Source organism: Falco biarmicus, chromosome 1 (assembly GCF_023638135.1).
Source record: "Falco biarmicus isolate bFalBia1 chromosome 1, bFalBia1.pri, whole genome shotgun sequence".
NCBI lineage: Eukaryota > Metazoa > Chordata > Aves > Falconiformes > Falconidae > Falco > Falco biarmicus.
The window spans coordinates 104,835,542-104,853,412 of record NC_079288.1 but is presented as its reverse complement, the minus strand read 5'-3'; the positions used below and the strand labels follow the sequence as shown (position 1 = coordinate 104,853,412).

The 17,871-nt window shown below is 39.8% G+C and overlaps 1 long non-coding RNA gene across 2 annotated transcripts in view; it reads left to right on the top strand.

Moving 5' to 3' along the window:
- The first annotated feature begins 1,117 nt into the window (after positions 1–1,117).
- Positions 1,118–17,871, top strand: part of LOC130143735 (uncharacterized) — a 31,339-nt gene continuing 14,585 nt past the window's right edge. For both annotated transcript variants that reach the window (XR_008819851.1, XR_008819850.1), the window contains exons 1-5: positions 1,118–2,147; positions 4,483–4,654; positions 6,382–6,521; positions 11,616–11,694; positions 17,230–17,316. This is a non-coding gene — a long non-coding RNA (uncharacterized LOC130143735). The remainder of the gene's footprint in view (positions 2,148–4,482; positions 4,655–6,381; positions 6,522–11,615; positions 11,695–17,229; positions 17,317–17,871) is intronic.

Here is a 17,871-nt window from a genome sequence, read left to right as displayed (position 1 = left end):
GAACTATCTGGAGGTAGAGGGTACCCTCAGGACTTATTACATGTATCTAGATTATTTACTTCTGTTTTAAGAAACCACTTGAGTGTCATTTTAGGTCACTTTATATTGATGTAACTGTCATACTTGATTTGTGTACATACTCTCATGTTAGCAATTGTACAAAATTACAGAGGTGAAAAAGATGCCTGACCATTTCTTTATAATTACAGGAAAGGTTTGTTATATATCATTTATATCGCTGTGACTTTGAAACCAATTAGAAGATGCTGATGAGACAAGTGTCAGACCTGAGCAAGCTGTATGTCCTGTTAATGTTGGTTGCCACCTATTAATGTTGGTTGCCAACTGTGACTGCCCACTTCAGGTCTAAACCAAAGGCTTGGTGAATGTGGGAGTAAAGAGGATCCAGGTACAACATGGAAACAGCATCTTAATGCAGCAAAAGCTCTAGACAGCGAGGCGGGATTTGGTATTATTAAGTGCAATGGGCAAGAGGATGAGTTGTAATTGGCAAAATTACCAAGTATTCATATCCACCACATACGGTATATGTATTCTAACATTGTTTTCATGTTGCGTCTAATCAAGTGGGGTTCTTTCCTGGGAAGGTGTGGGAGTCGTAAGTTGGGAGTGGCAATGGATTTCAACAGAGTCACTCATTCTTAGTAGGAGAAGTGTTTGGAAAAAAATGGCCTATGCAGCTGAAATACTGAGAAATTTCTAGGCAGGTGAGAGGTGGAGGCACTCATGAGATTGTAAACTCTGGTTCTGCATTACTAACCTGCTGTGAGACCTCTCTTTAGTAGGTACGCTGGGCTCAAAATGCAGTTTTACATCTTGGAAAGATGACATTCTGCTTTCCTGCAGCAATGCCTTAGCGCTACGCAGGAGCAGGCTCTTCCTGCTGGCTTAGAGAGCCCTTTTACCTACTGCAAACATGAAACCCCTCTGAAATCAACAGAGCTACAAACGACTTCTGCAGGTGCTGGAGTAGGTACTAAACACCGCGGTTTGACAGGGTTACCCATGGCGCTTCCACAAAGACTGCACAGGCATCTCTTCAGTTTTGCTGAGAACTCTTTATCTATGAAAACTTCCAGAATCTCCATTGTTGCTCAGAAAGCCTCAGCAAAGACTAGTAAAACTAGTGTTTTTTCATAACTTGGCTGGAATCATCGTAATGACTCCCAGCATGCAATAATATTTTCCCCTTGGAGTTTGGAGAGCAAGAGTTAAGAGAGCTCAAATCCTTTATTATTCTGGGCAGCTGTAAAGGAAAGTATTTTGCATTTGGTCAGGAGAAATTACTTGAGCATATATTTTAAATTGAAAGCGTTCACAGAACCGAACTGATCTAAATTGAAATTATCATGGTTGTTCACAAGCTTTAAAATTTCCTTTAATTTGATCAAGGAGGAAGTGAAATTATTACTATATAAAAAAAAAAGTGTAACAACACTCCCCCCTTTCTGCTATATTTGCACTTTTTTAGGAGACTTATTATTGTGCTTTTTATTTCTAGAAAGTGAACCAAACCCTTGTTTAATTCATGTAGTGATCCAAATATTGCAACTGCAACGTTTTCTATCAAATTTCAGTGGAACAACTTTTGAGATTATGTAAACTGTCAAGAGTTATTAGGCTTTCTGGTTTTCAGAGTGTTGGTAGCTGAGTTGTTGAAGCCTAAAGCTAAAGGGAACTTCTGCATGTAGCGATAGAGACAACATTCAAAAATACTTCTAGTCAAGAAAGATACAAAAAGAGGGTAAGTGAAAGATATTATATAATACCAAGAATGTAAGAAACTTACCTTCTCTCTGAGAGAATGAACACACAAGTGGTGGCTTAAACAGACATTTATTATTTTGCTTTCTGCATTTAAATCAAGCACACACCTAAATACTGCTTTTACTGAGACTTAAGCATATGGGTATCTTCACTCATGTTAGAGGCTGGGAACGTTGTCTAGAGCCACAGTATGAATGTGCTGCATTCAGCGTTTGCAAAAATGTACTGCTTTTACTTCCAGCACTGAGTGATCCTGGAGACGTATTTATTGCATTCTACCGCAGCTTGAGTTTTCTTCTGATCCCTGGAATAGGAAACATGGCCATGATGTTTAACTCCCGAACAAGACGCAGCAAATGGTAAGAGCAAACATCCATTCTGTCAGGTGCTGGCTACAAAAGTACTGTCCTCCCTGAAATACTAGTAAGTTATGTTTTCTGAGTCAGTGTTACATTTATCCTTAGCCCAGGCAGAGAGTCAGTTGCATTCTTCCCACTAGAGGCTGACAAGGTGATTTACACTTTTTTTGCTTTTACTTTATCTCTACAAACAAGCAGCAAATTTCAGCAGCTGGTGTGGCTGTTGCAGTCCTTCCCTCACATTAAAAGGAAAGGAAAGGAGGAAGAGGAGGCTACCTGGGGGAAAAAATAAAATAAAATAAAATAAAAATGAAGCTGTAAGAAAACAAATCGTACTTTCAGAGTACAGCAATTCAAATGTGTCATAAATGGGGTCAAATAAAAATAAATTTAAAGAACCATACCAAATGCAATGTGCGCTTACCATTCTGTGATTTTATAGTTAAGTCTCTCTGGCTTTTTCTGGGAAGTGCCCCATATGCCATGGCTGTTACTGGTGACAGCTGTCATTTGTTGGTAGCTCCTCCCCAGTTGCTGAAGGCCATCAGATACACAAGCCTGCTCACCTGGTATTACCAGCTCTTACTCAGTTGCGTGTTTTCCTTTATGTCAGAACTCTCTGACGAGCAGGCTTCAGTATTACATTAGGAAATTCAGCCACAATTTGTGAAATCCTTATAGACAATGAAGTATTGACTCCTTGATATATTATGTTTCTACTTTAAAATACGTATGTTCATGAAGTGTAAACATTTACTCCCTTAAATATCATTATGTTCACCCAGAAGCCTTTGTAACTTTTCTGTAGAAAGATCCCTGTGTCAGGTAAGGAACACCTACAGACCTTTTATCTTGATCTACCTAATCTGCCTACAGTAGAGGGAAAATGATAATGCTTCATATTTTTTTCATGACCCATCATCAATCTGTCACTTTGAAAAATAAGAAGTTAAATTAATTATTCTCCTATTGATTCCCCTTTGCCAGATTCATCAGACTATCCTATTCCTGCATAAATCCCCCTAATACTGGTCCGGGTAAAACTTGGCAGAAAAATGCATTGTCTCCACCAAATGACTCATTTATATTTCATTGTTCTAAGAGGTTTCCTCTGTAAATATTTAATAGATGATGTATATATCTAGATGAATATCAAAGGAGAAAACTTAAAAAACCTTGACTGCAAACTTTCATGGGTCTTGATAAAGGTTTTGAATTAGAAAAGAATTAACAGCTCACGCCTAGCACAAGCTGATCAGATTTTTACAAATCATAATTGCATAAATACTAACATCTGTCCAAATGCTTGCCATTAACAAAGGGCATGAATTGGTAAATGCTTGCAAACAAGGCTGTAGCAGTGGTTCACCTGTGTTCTTGCAAATGAGTCTTACTATTCATATCAACAGTATTAGGCACCAGTTTATTATTTGAACTGAAATTGAATTTGTATCTCGTGATGTAGGACAAAGGAGTTGTCCATGTGTTTCTTCCACGCTTCTAATCCTTGACGGCAAACACCTGAACTGACTATTTATTGGCAGTTTTGTACCTCAGCTGGTTCAGAGAGGGCAGTGTGCTTCACACTTATTGTTTACACAGAGGATGAAACCGGCTACAAAGTGCGTGCAGCCGTAGTAGTGACCCAGAAAGAGTCTCATGTGGTAATTGATACAAAATCTAAACATTAGGCTTGTAAGCAGGCAGGGGCCATCAAAATTAACTGTACTTGAGTGTAAACTGTTGAAAAGCTAAATCTCTTCAGGGAAGGATTTGTGAAAGTGCAGTGTTCTTCAGGGAACCGCGCAAATCTGCATTGCAATAGCCTGTTTCCTGAGGTTTCCTTAGGGATCATAGAGAATTTATAGGAAGGCTGTAATTTTTTTTGTAGTTACACTGCCTTTACCAGCTGCACAAAATTCCTTCTTGAATGACTCCGCTCCATAAAAGCAATTACAAAAAATTCTGGGATTCTTATTTTCATTTCCTTTAGAAGTTCTGTAGAGACAACTTCTCTTTAATAAGTAACCAGAGCATGCGCATGTAATGACGGAGAGTGCTATGAACCAGCCCGCCTGTTTGTCCTCCTTTACACGGAGGGTGTTTGGAGGATTCCATTATGTTTTTGTGCATGCTGTACACTACTCAAGTGCAACAATGTATGTAATTTTGTAAGAAGTATTAAAAAGAGCGTAGGAAGATTTACTTGTGCGTGTGTTGGGTGGAACGCACACATGGAAATTCTGGAAGCCTTCAGCACAAACGCTCTGAGGAGGGACTGGATACCTCAGGCCATGTAGACCAGAGGTTTAATTTCTGCTCTTATCTTTTCTAGTGTTGCTGCTTGGGAATGCGGTATTCTTTATCAATACCAAAAAAAGGTCTTTTCTTTCAAAGCAAGAGCACAACAAAAGAAAGCCAAACCTGACCTCATTTGTTGGTAGCAGTGTCGAGATGAACTGCAGCTCTGACCTATTTCTCCAGCGTTACAATTATCTGCTGTAATGGTACCACTTTACTTTTTTAATCCCGGATTACTGTACTTTGAGATTTATAGAAGTCACTGTCTTTCTGGTTACAGACCTTGTTACTTCAGGGGCAAGCCAGCATGGGAATGAATGAATGCATGTGAGTGAACAAAGACACGGAACGCGATCAGGTCATCAGAATGAATTTCTAAATTTTATTTGAATGTGTTTATATCTAATTTTAGAATTTATTTAGATTATTTTGTTCATTTATATATGCTTTTATGTATATATGTGTGTGTAGAGATTATATGTGTGTGTGTGTATGTGTATATATATATATATATATAAAAAATGTACTTCTGTATCCATATGTGTCCCCACACAGAATGATCTAAACTGAGGTCATGTGGTGAGGGATTTGGGTTTTGTTCATTTGTTTGGCAGCCTGTGCTTTGCTGAGGTATGATCAGCCTCTCTATGCACCATGGGAATGATAAATATAAAAGACTTTAAGAAATCAAGTTCTTACATATTCAGAACCAAACCCCTTGATGATAGAAGTTGACATAGCTGCCTTTAAGTCAATATAATACTTGTTTAAATCAATGGAAGGAAAGTGAATTGCATTATATGAAGATCTGGTATTTATAATCTGATTTTATTGGTATTAACAGTGTATCCAACCTTACAAAAGTTTTTTTCCCCTGAGTTTCGTGTTTCGTATTTATCTGTGTCACCAAAATGATTAGAAAAGATGTTCTTATGTTTTCCTCAAGTCAAAATTCCTTAGTAAATTTTCAGTCTTCAGAGCATATCATTCATCTTTTTTGTTTTACCACTCAGGATACTGTTAGCAGCATTCACAGCAACACTGTGCTGGTGACAAACACTGAGTCCTGCCAAAGCTAGTGACGCAGAAATCAGGAATCAGGTTCTCAGAAAACACAGGATTAGCTCTAAAACTGAGTTTTCAGGGGAAAAAACAAACCAACAAAAATAACTTGTATCTTTTTATTTACCCTCTTCTTTCTAGCCCATTTTAAGCTTTACCCCAACCCATAAACAGTGACAAAACACTTAACACCATGACACTTATGCAATCAGATGCCAGCTGCTATAAATGTAACTCTCCACTTGCAACAAGAACAGTATGTAGTCCATTCAGGCCATTCGTTTCACATAGGTTAGACTTATTTTATTCAATCCTCTTATTTTTGTCTCTTTTCAGTTTAATGGGAAATCATTCTCTGGTTTGGTCTGTTTTGTACAGATCTACTCTGCACAAGGTGATCAAATAAAATGGTTGTTCAGGGCTTGGCTTTGCCCTGTTGCCTTTCATCCTTGTCAGTAAGATGCTGCGAGCACCATCCACAGAATACATGAATTTTAAAGAGAGAAAGCCTTTCAGTGGTTGCAGGAGGCTGAGTTCAAGCAAGGATAAGAAAGTAAACTATAACTTGAATTCCTCTTAGTGAGGGGCCTCATTTGCTTTTTGATTCCTATGCAAACTCATTAAGTTTTGCTGCGAGGGGAATGGTACTCGATGCAGTTTTGAGGAAGACATTTATGGCTCCATCCCCGGAGGGCTGACACGCAGACTCAGCATCTGCTAGCATCAGCTAAATATGCAGGGGAGAACACAAGTATTTGGAGGAGCATTAGGATAAGCTTTGGCCGAGGAAGCTGAGCAAGATGAAAAATTGCTGCTGTTTTTTAAATTACTTCATGAAATTTAAAATCTTTTCCTGTCCTTTTCCATCAAGGTAGCAAGGAAGGGATTCAGATTCCACTAACGGCAACTTTTGGAGCAGAACTGAACAGAAGATACTGTCATGGTTTGCCCCAAAATGAGACTGAACATTGTTGTTACACCGGAGGGATGTTAATTGAGAATGGGCAGAAGGTGGGTGCATTTAAGTGACAAGAGAGTTTTGCTATAAAAATGAGAACATACACTAAAATCTCCAGCGCCAACTATAAGAATAAAACTAACATTTTCCTTGTTTTCTGAACAAAACAACTCAGCAAATACATCAGAAAGGGCAGATGAATAATCTGTTCAGTCTTGGCTCTCATCTCTCCAGGGAATTTCAGGTACTCTTTGAATCTTGTGGCTCATAGTGTAGCAATAATGTGCATTTCTTAGACAGAACTTTTCTAGGATTTTCTTCTTTTTGTCTACATACACATTTTTTGTGAGAGCAAGATATATACATAAAGATGTCTTCCACTGTATAATCAATTACATATTGATTATGGTAATAACCATAACAACTTACTTTGCTTCCCAAAAGACACACAGCTACTTTTAAGGTCAAGACAATTTATAAATACCCAGTATTTAACAATTACTCAATATATATTCAAATAGAATTCCTAATGACATCAACAGAGATCTTGATAAAGAATTAAAATTGTAAAGTTTATTATAAAGATTTAATGACGGATAACAATTTCAGTTAGAAAAAACACCCATTTAACCCTATAATCTCTAGTTGGACCAAGTCTTACCAGAGACATTCAGAGACTCAACCAGACTGTAATGTCAGTCACTCTGCAGACACTGTTGGCTCCAGCTGAATACAGGGTTATTACTCCTTGCACGCATTCAGAATAATTTGGCCCTTCACTTCAAGAGGACCGTAGAGGTGCTGGAACGTGTCCAGAGGAGGGCAGCGAAGATGATGGAGGGGCTGGAGTACGTGTCTTACAAGGAGCAGCTGAGGGCACTGGGGTGCTTAGCCTGGAGAGGGGCTCGGGGGGCCTGACCGCTCCCCACAGCTGCCTGACAGGGGCTGTGAGGGGGGGTCGGTCTCTGCTCCCAGGGAACAAGCGACAGGACAAGAGGGAACGGCCCCAGGCTGCGCCAGGGCAGGTTTAGGCTGGATATCGGGAAAAATGTCTTCAGGGAAAGGGTGGCCCGGCACGGGCACAGGCTGCCCGGGGAGGGGGCGGCGTCACCAGCCGGGGGGGTTTAACACACACACAGATGCGGCGCCTGGGGCCATGGTCAGCGGTGGGCTCGCTGGGCTCACAGCTCCTTCCCAACAGACATGGCGCCGCAGTTCTAAAACACAGATACCAAAACAAAGGTTGTGGTCAAGTTTGTAGTAACAGGAAATATCTGAGTTTCAGTCCTTCAGAAGTACCACGCATGTCCAAACCAAACACTGCTTAGTCTGAGCTAAATTTCACCCACCATTTCATGTCTGCTACAAACTGTAATTTTCAAGTTCGTTAGCTTTGGGATACCTTGTATCACCAGCAATGTAATAATCTAATAGAGACAGACAAAATATATGTATCCATTTGTACAGTTTTAATATAAGTACTAATTATTTCTTACATGGTGCAATGTTTAATATCAGCCAATGTTTCTAGGCTATACATAAAATTCTGGATTTTGAAGTATATCCCATAGACATTTTTTCACCTGTTTATCTCATCTTCCTAGAACAGAACACTTTACTGCAAGGAAATTGTAGCAATAGCAATTTCTTGCTAAGAAATATACAAACATATTTTTTACAATGTCACTTAATTTGGGGGTTTTGATTAAAAACTTTGAGTAACTTACCAGTGGTGTCTTGGCATCACTACGTCGTAAAGACAAAAGCAGATGGACTTTATAAAGTAGTAAACAATTTGTCAATTTTGAATCGGATTTCAGAGTATGAAATTTTGACCAAAATAGGGGGGGGAAATGGCAATTAACTGTATAATTTTAGTTCAGGTCAGGTTTTAAATGCTGATTAAACCAAGTATGTTTAAAATCTGAAGCATGTGTCCAGCTTTCCTCTTTTCTCACTTTTTCCCTGCTAGCTCAAATGGTAGTTTTGGAAGAAGAGGATGTAAAATTTCTCTTCACCATCTGTTATCTGACATTTGAAAGAAGTCATTCCTTGACCAGTGATGAGAGAGTTAGCCCTATTTGGATGATAAATTGTTACCCTCTAATTTGCAAAGCTGGTACATTTTTAAAGGCAAACCAGATAGTGACCTGTGTAGAAATGGCCACATCACCCGAGATACAGAGCCTCCTCCAAGCATTAAAATACAAAACAGATGGAGGAAACCTTTCAAGGGAATATCCATAGGGGGAAAAACTGCTGTGAAATGTAAGGAAAGAAAACTCTGCCAAGCTCAACAGGACCACAGAAAGTGTTAATGACCCGAGGATTATCTTTTCCAAAACTAAACGAAAGACACAACTTTTGAAAGGTGTTCTCCTAACACAAACATCTGATCAGGAAATAGCATATACCAACATGGGATTATCCCTGTGAGATGAAATTGGAAAGGATTTCCCATCCTAGTGACATCAACTTTCTAAGGATCAAGTTTAGACAAAATATCCCAAAGCTGACTTGACAACTTCACAGAATAAGAAAAAATCAAAAACTAAACCCAGATGTTCTGTGTTACGGGAGACTTCATATTAATGAATCATATGCATTATATAAGCAAGGGGGGGGGAGAAGGGACCATCTGAAGGTCATGAAATAGAGCGCTGTTGTGCTAGGCATTCTGAAAACACTGAGTATGAGACAGCTTCTGCCTCAAAGAGTTTAAGCTCTACATAGAAATTGGGTGGGTAAAGTTGTAGAATGCCAAGTCAAGGAGAGCAGCATTGTAGCACTAAAACCAATGGACATTCGGGCTTCTTTCCTCTGCTCCAGGGTGGCTGACCTGGGAAGGGATTACGCGATGCACTGGGAGGGAAATGAGAAAGGAAGAGAAGTCTGGGACCAGCGCAGAGGACTGACGAGAAAGGGCTGTGGGAATCACGAAGCAAGGCAGAAGGAAATAGCTGACCTTCCTGAGATGGTGAGGGTTCAGTCAGGGCTGGAGAAAGTTTGCCAAATGTCCTGAGTCCTGGCTTTTCTGGGCATGTGGCTGCGCCCAGGGCTGGGGCCTCTGCCTGCCTCCAGGCTCTGGCTCTCCCAGCAGATGCATGAGGAGGAGGAAGGAAGGTACTAGTTGGGACCTACCTGGTGTGAACGTTGGGTTTATCTAATAGTGGTTGTAGGGATTTGTGGTGCTATGATGTACCAGAAGATGATGGATAGATGGACAGGCAGATACGCTTGGGGTTTTGGTTTTTTTTTTAGCAGAAATAGAAAAGGTAGATCTCATTGACTGCAGTAGAATGTGCTTTCAACAAATGCGAACAGCATGTGGGTAGGAAATCTGTGAGTAATTTTTGTTGCTGTTTCTGCATTCTGTGTCATTTGCTCCTAAGAGATTATTAAAATGCCTCAACACTGTCAAGGAGTACAGGCTTTGAAGGTTACCCTGTGAAGGTCCTCTCTAAATCCATGCTTTCCACACCCCTAAGGCACATATGAATGCGCCTTGGTGTTCTTGCCTGCTCTGCTATGGGGGTACAGACGTACCCTCTTGCATTACTAGATTAGCAGATCACTAATTGTCGGCACCTTCCAAAGAGAGTTCCATAATGGAGAAACATTTGCATCACGCAGAGCACAGGCATTTCTACATATGTAAGCGTGAAATGGGCACCCTGAACACAAGAAGTGACTGTGTCTTTCTGTTACGGAGCGTGAGGTACAGTCTGTACACTACGTCAGTGAAAATGGGATGTGTTTCTTCTTCAGACACCCAAAGCAAATGGAGTGGGAGGGGGGAATGAACAGCTCGTTGCCCCTGGGGCTGTGTTATAAAGGCACCAGGTCTTAGTGCCTGGCAGAGAAAATGGCTCTGCATGTGGGGGTCTGTTCTTCACAACAGTCATCGTCCTCCTGGTCTGACAAAATGCCCTGTAAAGGATTAGTTTTAGCTGTTTGTGGGCAAAGAAAATGTAGTGCGTAAGCTGTGTAAAGTCATAAACTCTTCAGGAGGAGCTGTGCTTTGCTTAATCACAGTATTGTAACTGTCTTCTGCTCTGAAAGAATAATTGTCTACATCTTTTTTATTTATTTTATTTTATTATTCATTCTACCTTGGCTATGGCTCTTCTCTTTCCATCCTTTCTACAGTTTTTATTTGCTTGCTCATGGGGGAAAAGCAATAGGTAAGAAAAGCCTAACTGAGGCAAGATTAATGCAGTTCCACTGAGAATAAGAAAAAGATTTATTCTCTTCTTCCCTTCCACAGATGTCTTGTTAGGGACTCAGCCTCGCCTAACATATGTACCTTTATTCATTTACTTCCTTCTCGTCCTCTGGGAGAAGCCTATCTCATGTAATTTATTGACTTGGCTGCCTTGTTGGTATCCATGTTAATAGTAAGATGTATTGAACACTCACAAATTAGTCTTATTCTCAGATGCGAGTGAAGGGGGTTTATCTATGTTGAAAAATATGTACATTTGGCTTGCCACAACTAGGAGTTACCGTAAAGAAAATGTTGAAATTGGAGCCTCTGAGCTGGCAAGAAGTGTGAAGGTTTGAAAGAGGGGGCTCCAGCAGAGCTGCTGAAATAACGCATGAAGTTCAGAAGAAATGGTCAGCCTCGTCATCCTGCTCTATGGTTTTCTTTCTCTTAGCTGACTCCCACATTGGGCTGGCAACTTCAGCTAATGCCAACAGACATTAGCAAGTGATGGAGGAAGGAAGTATTAACTGTTTGGTGAAAGGCAGTGAGAGGAGATGAGGAGAATGTAGGAGTCCAATTTAAATTATATATAATTGACTCGGGCAAGAGGAAGGAACTTGAGCCAAACACCGCATGCATTGCTTTCTTGCTAGCCTTGTACTTGAGACTGGTCTATCAGAAGATCCTTTACAGTCCTTTCTGGAAAGGACAGCTTCAAAGGTCACCACATGGCATCACTAAAATTTTACTCTGACTGAGGGACAGACCCTTACATCAACCCAGAAAGGCAGTGTCTTTACTCATTGTCACAGTCAAAAACCTGTCATTAGCATTAAGAAGCTCAAAACAGGCACTGAGCCTTGTAACCAGACAGCTGTATTTTCTGAAACTGTCTGTATTCTTCTGTATTCAAAATGACATTTTCATTTTTACTTTTCAGAAGAGGAAGGTGGCTGTTCTTTGCTGTCTGATATGCAACCTGCCCGTTATAGTTCAGGACTCCTCATCTTGCTGAGCAGGTAACTCCTGGGAACAAAGTGCTTTTGGGGTGATGGAAAGGATACTCCTGTTACTGCTTCCCAAACTGTCTGAAACTGCCATGGACAGCGTCAGGGCCAAGAGTGCATTTTAAAAGCTTTTGGTGTTTCAGCTCTGCCTGGCACCTATATATTTTTGAGTCCTTTACCTCCCTTTCTTCAAAGTGCAAGTTTTCACTTACCTTCACTGCTCTCACTTTCTCCTCCCCTATTATGCAGGTTAGCCCGCGCTTGGGAACGAAAGGTGTGCTGTTTAAAAGAGCAGCCTGACTTCCAAAGAAATGAAACGGCAATAGCAATATTTATCTTGCTTTATTGTGACTTCCATTTCTTTCAAAGCCAGGCTGATTTTTAACCTGGAGTTTTCTTTTTCAGCCCAAGTTTGTGGTTTTGGGGGCATATGCTAGAAGTTTTTTTGTTAAGTTCTCAACTGTCACTTTCTTCAGTTTAATGATTTTTCTCACATTTTATTTTGCATAAAATTGTTTTTGACTCTTGAGGCTGTCTGCTAAATACCAACTAAAATACATCACTACTCAGTGTTGGAAATAGCTTTTCGAGTCTGGGGACTCTTCTATAATTTGTAGAAATCCTGAGGCTGTTTCAGTAGTAGAGGCTTGAGGCTTGAGGCTGCCATCAAACTACAGAAAGGTACTTACTCCTGCTCTTAGTGCTCAGTGTTCTTGTAGCAGAAACTAATGATGAATTCTCTGTGCTGCTGTTTGTAGAGCTTTGTTCAAGCCATTAAGTGTCATATGTGTTGTCATCTCAGGATGTGATTACCTACCTTTTTTATAGGGTACTGATATTACTTGCCTTTTACCCACATGATTCTGACTCCAAGCAGTGAGTTAACCCCCCAAACCACACCAGGTGCAAGTGACACTAGCTAAAACAGATGCATGCTAACTAACAGAAAATGCCGATTGTTTTTATTTATCCACAGCAATAGGTTTAAAGTATGTTCTCACATTTGCTAAGTGACTCCTTGATATTTTTCTTGTCATCTTGACTCCTGCTATCTCTTTCCTGTTTCTGCTTTTGCATTCTGAGTTGCCTTAAGGGTCTCCCTGCCGAGGTACCCTTGGTTCATCAAAACATGAGAACTATTCAATATACTGTAAAACTTTTTACACAGCCAGTGGTGCACTTACAGATTTTCTCTTCTCCTGTGGGACAGGGAGGATTTCTAATAGGATCCTTTAAATATTATTTTCTTGCATGTTCTTCTGAATTTTATCTGAAGAATTTTATCTGAAGAATTCTATCTGAAATTTTATTGGGTAATTTTGAGGCCATGCCAATGTGCACTGGTTTTGATACAGATTTGCCTGTTAGCTCCAGAGATGTAACACTCCTATAGCCCGACCACATGTCCTTGTTCAAAGAAGACCATTCGTATGCCTGCTGGTTGTTTTTTTCACTGTGGAACCTAAAAACAATCTCAAGTCACTGTTAGACATACTAAACTCTCTCGGGTTGGGATGCTCAGCAGCCCATGGCTGCACATCATAAATCTCTGCACGCCAGTCCTCCAGGTCAGCCTTCTGAGATACCTTCTGCACAGCCTAAAACCAAGTCAAGAAAGCAGACGTGCCCTGTGCGTCTTTTAATTCCCTTCAAAACTCCTGTTAGTCAGATTGTTTGCTACTGACTAATTTTCTATCATTTGTTTGATTCCTTATATGAGCACACTGATCACATTTAATACCTTTTAGGGAAAGCAAATGACATGGTAATTTGGGAGTTATTTCTGAACAATGATGTTCATTTTAAATAAGGAAATTCTGCTGCTGCAAGGAATTAGCAATTGTTTTTACCTCATGAATAATCAGTAGTATTTGAAAATTATTTCCACTGATCCATCTCCAAATGAAGAGGTGGCATTTCTCCTCTCAATCTGAGATCAATGCGGAGAATTTATCTTAATCTTTCCTAAGGCATCCAGCCTCCAAAACTAATAGTTACAATCAGACAGTTGGCAGGTCACAAATACCAGCCCTGCGGGGGTTGTCATGACAGTGAGTAAGCAATTTTGCTGCTCAACAGATCACCCAGAGACGTTTTAACTTTAGCAATTATTCTTCTCAAGGTCAATGACATCATGCAAGGAGCCAGAAATGTATTTCTTTGGACAATTATAATCAGAGATTGCTCTTGACTTTGATATTTATAGGGTCCCAACCACCAAGAGGCTTGCAGTGAAAGGTGATGTGGGTCTCCAAAGCAATCCTGCCAAAAGTTCCAGAAAAGTTCCAGAATAGCAATAGTCCATGATTTCATTGTACATGGCTAATCGTTTTTCCTGAAGGAAAATCTCACATTTGGCAGGTACCTTTGTAACAAAGAGATAGCAAGGGTTGTAAATCCCTGAGCAGCTATTATTGCACAATCAAACTTTGTAACTCATATATATCTCCCCTGGAAATACAGTAATATGCTGCTAAAGTCAGGAAAAAATGGGATTTGGGGCCATGGTATTTCATTACAAGCTGTACAGCAGAAACTTGAGACTGTTTTTAAGAAATTATTAGTTGGGAAATATATCATGATGATATATACCAGTGTATACATATGCAATGTGTATACAGTGAAGCAGTCTACTAGTTCAGTAAATAGAAAAAAACACTATGTAGGACGTATTTTTAAAAAAAAATAAGGGTCCAGAAACACAACCATTTCCCACAGAAACGATTTCTTTCTGTCTGTCACTGTAAAGGAGCACATAGGTAAGAGGAAAGATGTTGATGAATTACATATCTGGTCTACTTACTCTACTCATGCCATGGTCCAAACTCTTTTTTCTGTTGTGGGGAGATGGGAGTCTCCTCTTTTGGACTAAATCCCCATTGCATCTCGGCTGTCTCTAGTTGGATGCCTGAGCATCTAGTTGGCTTCATCACTTGGAAGCAACTATTTAGAGATAGGCTTGGCTTTATCTTATCCAAGTGATGGTTATATGGGATTTGTGGTGCTAGAATATATCAGAATAGATATAACCATGTTTTTATATTTTAAGCAGAAATAGAAAAGGGCTGGTGAGATGTCCCCCCAAATAATAATGAGATTTAGAAATGTAAGTAATACCTAGAATTGGGCTTTACCTTATCTGAGAAAGAGAAAATCCAGTCTGAACAGCTGTCAGGGGAAGATTTGAGGATGACAGGGAAAAGGAAAACCTGTCTTCCGATCAGAGACTGAAAACAAAGACTGAAAAAGGATGCAAATGCACTCTCCACACAGAAGTGGTATTAACAGCATTTGGGGACAAGCTTAATGGAAATTGAAGGACGATACTGGAACAGAACAAATGGCTCCAAGCTGAAAATGGATGTGTATAGGCTGGATATTAAGCAAGGTTTTCTAACTGTTAATGTTGTATTGGCATGGGGTAGAATTTTAATCTGATTAGCAGAGGAAGATGAGAGGTGAAGCCTGGCCATATTATAAAAGGCTAAAACGGCCCAGAAGCATCCTTCTAGTCCTGTACGTTTAATTCCTGTGCATGGCACGCCTAGAACAAAGACAAGGCCTGCAGGCAGGCTTACCTGCAAAGGAATTGTGTAAGAAAAATTGGAAAGAAACCCAAGGAGCTACAAATTTCTTGCTGAGATTTCCTGTTGTCTGAAATATTGTCATGCATGCTGCAATTTCAGAGATTCAATCCATTCTGCTCATTTTTATGAATCTGGTCAAAAAGCCATGAGTAAATACTCAGTTAAGCAATGTATTTCTAAATTAATTACAGATGGGACAGTGAGCAGCTACAGATTGTTGCTGATGGCATGAAACAGAACCACTTCTGTTCTACATGCGTCACTCTCACCAGTTTCTTTCCCACTTACCCTCTCAGAGGCCATGAATTTAGTAGCATTGTAACTCATATTGTGCATTTCTGCATTTTAGGTAGCAAGCAATCTTTTTGGTTTAGGCTGTTATATATTATCATAATCAATTTATTCATGCTTTTTCAGTGTAAAATTCGTTAGAAAGAAACTTTTTTTTCCCCAAAAAATCTTAAAAACATTATATCAAGAATACTTTGATGATTCTTTGATGAGAAAACTTACCTGAATATAAAATTTGTAAGCTGAAAATAGTCCATTATATAAATATATAATGACTTTATAAACATGTTTTGCTGTACCACAGGACCCTCAGTGTTTCTTCAGTTATTTCCTATCCTTTATCAAGAAAGGCTAAACCTTTTTCTGGTTCAATAGGAAATACAGCCAAGGTTTTTTCAGGGTTTTTTTTTTCTAATTTAATTTTTTCTTTTTGTTATTTTTAGTTTTTAACTAAAAATGTTAGCCACAGGCTTAACATGCCAGTCATCGCTCAGCTTCGGATTCTATTGCAGGGGTTATCTGTTTCCTACATGATTATCCTTACAGATTGTATACCTTCGAAGTGCATATCAACTGGATTATTTTCTCTGATCCAGGATTTCCTACAGGAGCCCATTCATTCCCTACCTCTGTCTTTCTAAATGAGCTCTTCTGGTTCTAATGATGACCAGGTAGTTCTGAAGCTCTCGGCAGATGACCTCTGCAGAAGGCTTGGCTGGAAAGCCAGCAATTAATCACAGGCAGGACTGAACCCAGGCTCCCCTAAAAAGCCAGCTTCTCGGTGATGAACTCATTACCTGCTGGCAACATTTAAATTCTCTGGTCACAGCTATTAAAGGAAGAAGAGATCAATAGATCACTGTGCCTGTCTTCCTCCATAAAAGAGACCGTTACATTTCATGTGGTCACCTCTGAACTAAGCCTAGTAACTAGGATTCAATGAAAATACCTTTAAGAGGAACAGCCAGTGTTGTCTTAGGGGCATCAGAAGATAACCATTTAGTTCTTGGGGAGTTTTCCCCCAGTTAATCATTAGGAAAACTGGGAGGTACTTCCACCTTGAATCTCCCTGGTTCATGTTATTCCATTCACTAGCTTCCCGTAACCTAAATTTTCAGATTGATCAAGAATTTCAACTGACAAGCAGTATCTGTAATGCCCATAACTTCAACTGTGACATTTGCTGATAAATATTTTGTGTAAAAGCATATGTTTTCCTTCTGTAGAGACACAACGAGCAGTTTGGTTATTAAATGTATTCATCCACTGTAAGAAAAAGTCTGAAAGGCAAAGCAAATATGCTGTACATAGAAAAATATTAGGGACGGATATTCAACCCTATCTGTTAAGCACAACACACTATAAGAAACTGTCTCAGTCTCAGCCGAAGCCCTCTCCTTCCTATTATTAGGATATGCCATTTTCATACCAGAAACTTGTAATGTTTCTGTGAGCTTCCCAAAATGTCTGTAATTGGTAAAGCCAGCACCATTACTGATACTTGGTGGTTTTAATCTTTTTTTGCTTTAAAAAGAAATCAGTAAACCTTGAAAATGACTGCAGAGAGGGCAGAGAACTGCACAGAACTACGTTGCTTTAATCATCCAGGAAACCTCTTTTCCTCAAGTCAGAGGTTTCAAGGTCAAATAGGTGTCTTATTATTTTTCAGCTGAGACTGGAAAGGTGATGAAGGAAATGATACAACTAGAGTCCCGTCTCCACATCCCGAAGTAAAGAAGTGATCTTAACATCATGGGTAAGCTTATTCTTTTACAGAAGATGGGTGGGTTTATTCGTAAGCTGTTGTTGTTCATACTTCCAGAGATGTTAAATTATAAATGCAGATGAGAGCTGTACTTTAACACTGAGGAAGCAGCCTTTCTAAACCCTTTGGCAGGGCTGTTGAACTAAACAAAAAGCTTTTATCTCTCAGAATCTCTTGGGGCACATTAATCCATCACTTGTCAGTTTGTCAGATGAAAAGCAGCTTGAATGGTTTGATTTTATTTTTTTTAATTGTGTCTGAAATACTGTCGGTGCTGTATACAAAGCAGATAAAGACAGTGTCAAGACACCCAAAAGCTTATGTGATGCTTCTTTCATTGGCGAGATACCCAGCTGACCTGCTACTTCTCAGAAAAGGGATGGTGGAGGCTGAGGAGCAGCCCATCACTTGCAGTTTCCACTAACAAGCCTATTAGTGATGGCTGGCAAACAAGACCAGTGTGGAATAAGAAATAAGTTTGATTAGGAGGGTAAGCCAGACAATTATATGCGTATATGGGATGGCTGCTGTGGGCTACTCGTGTGT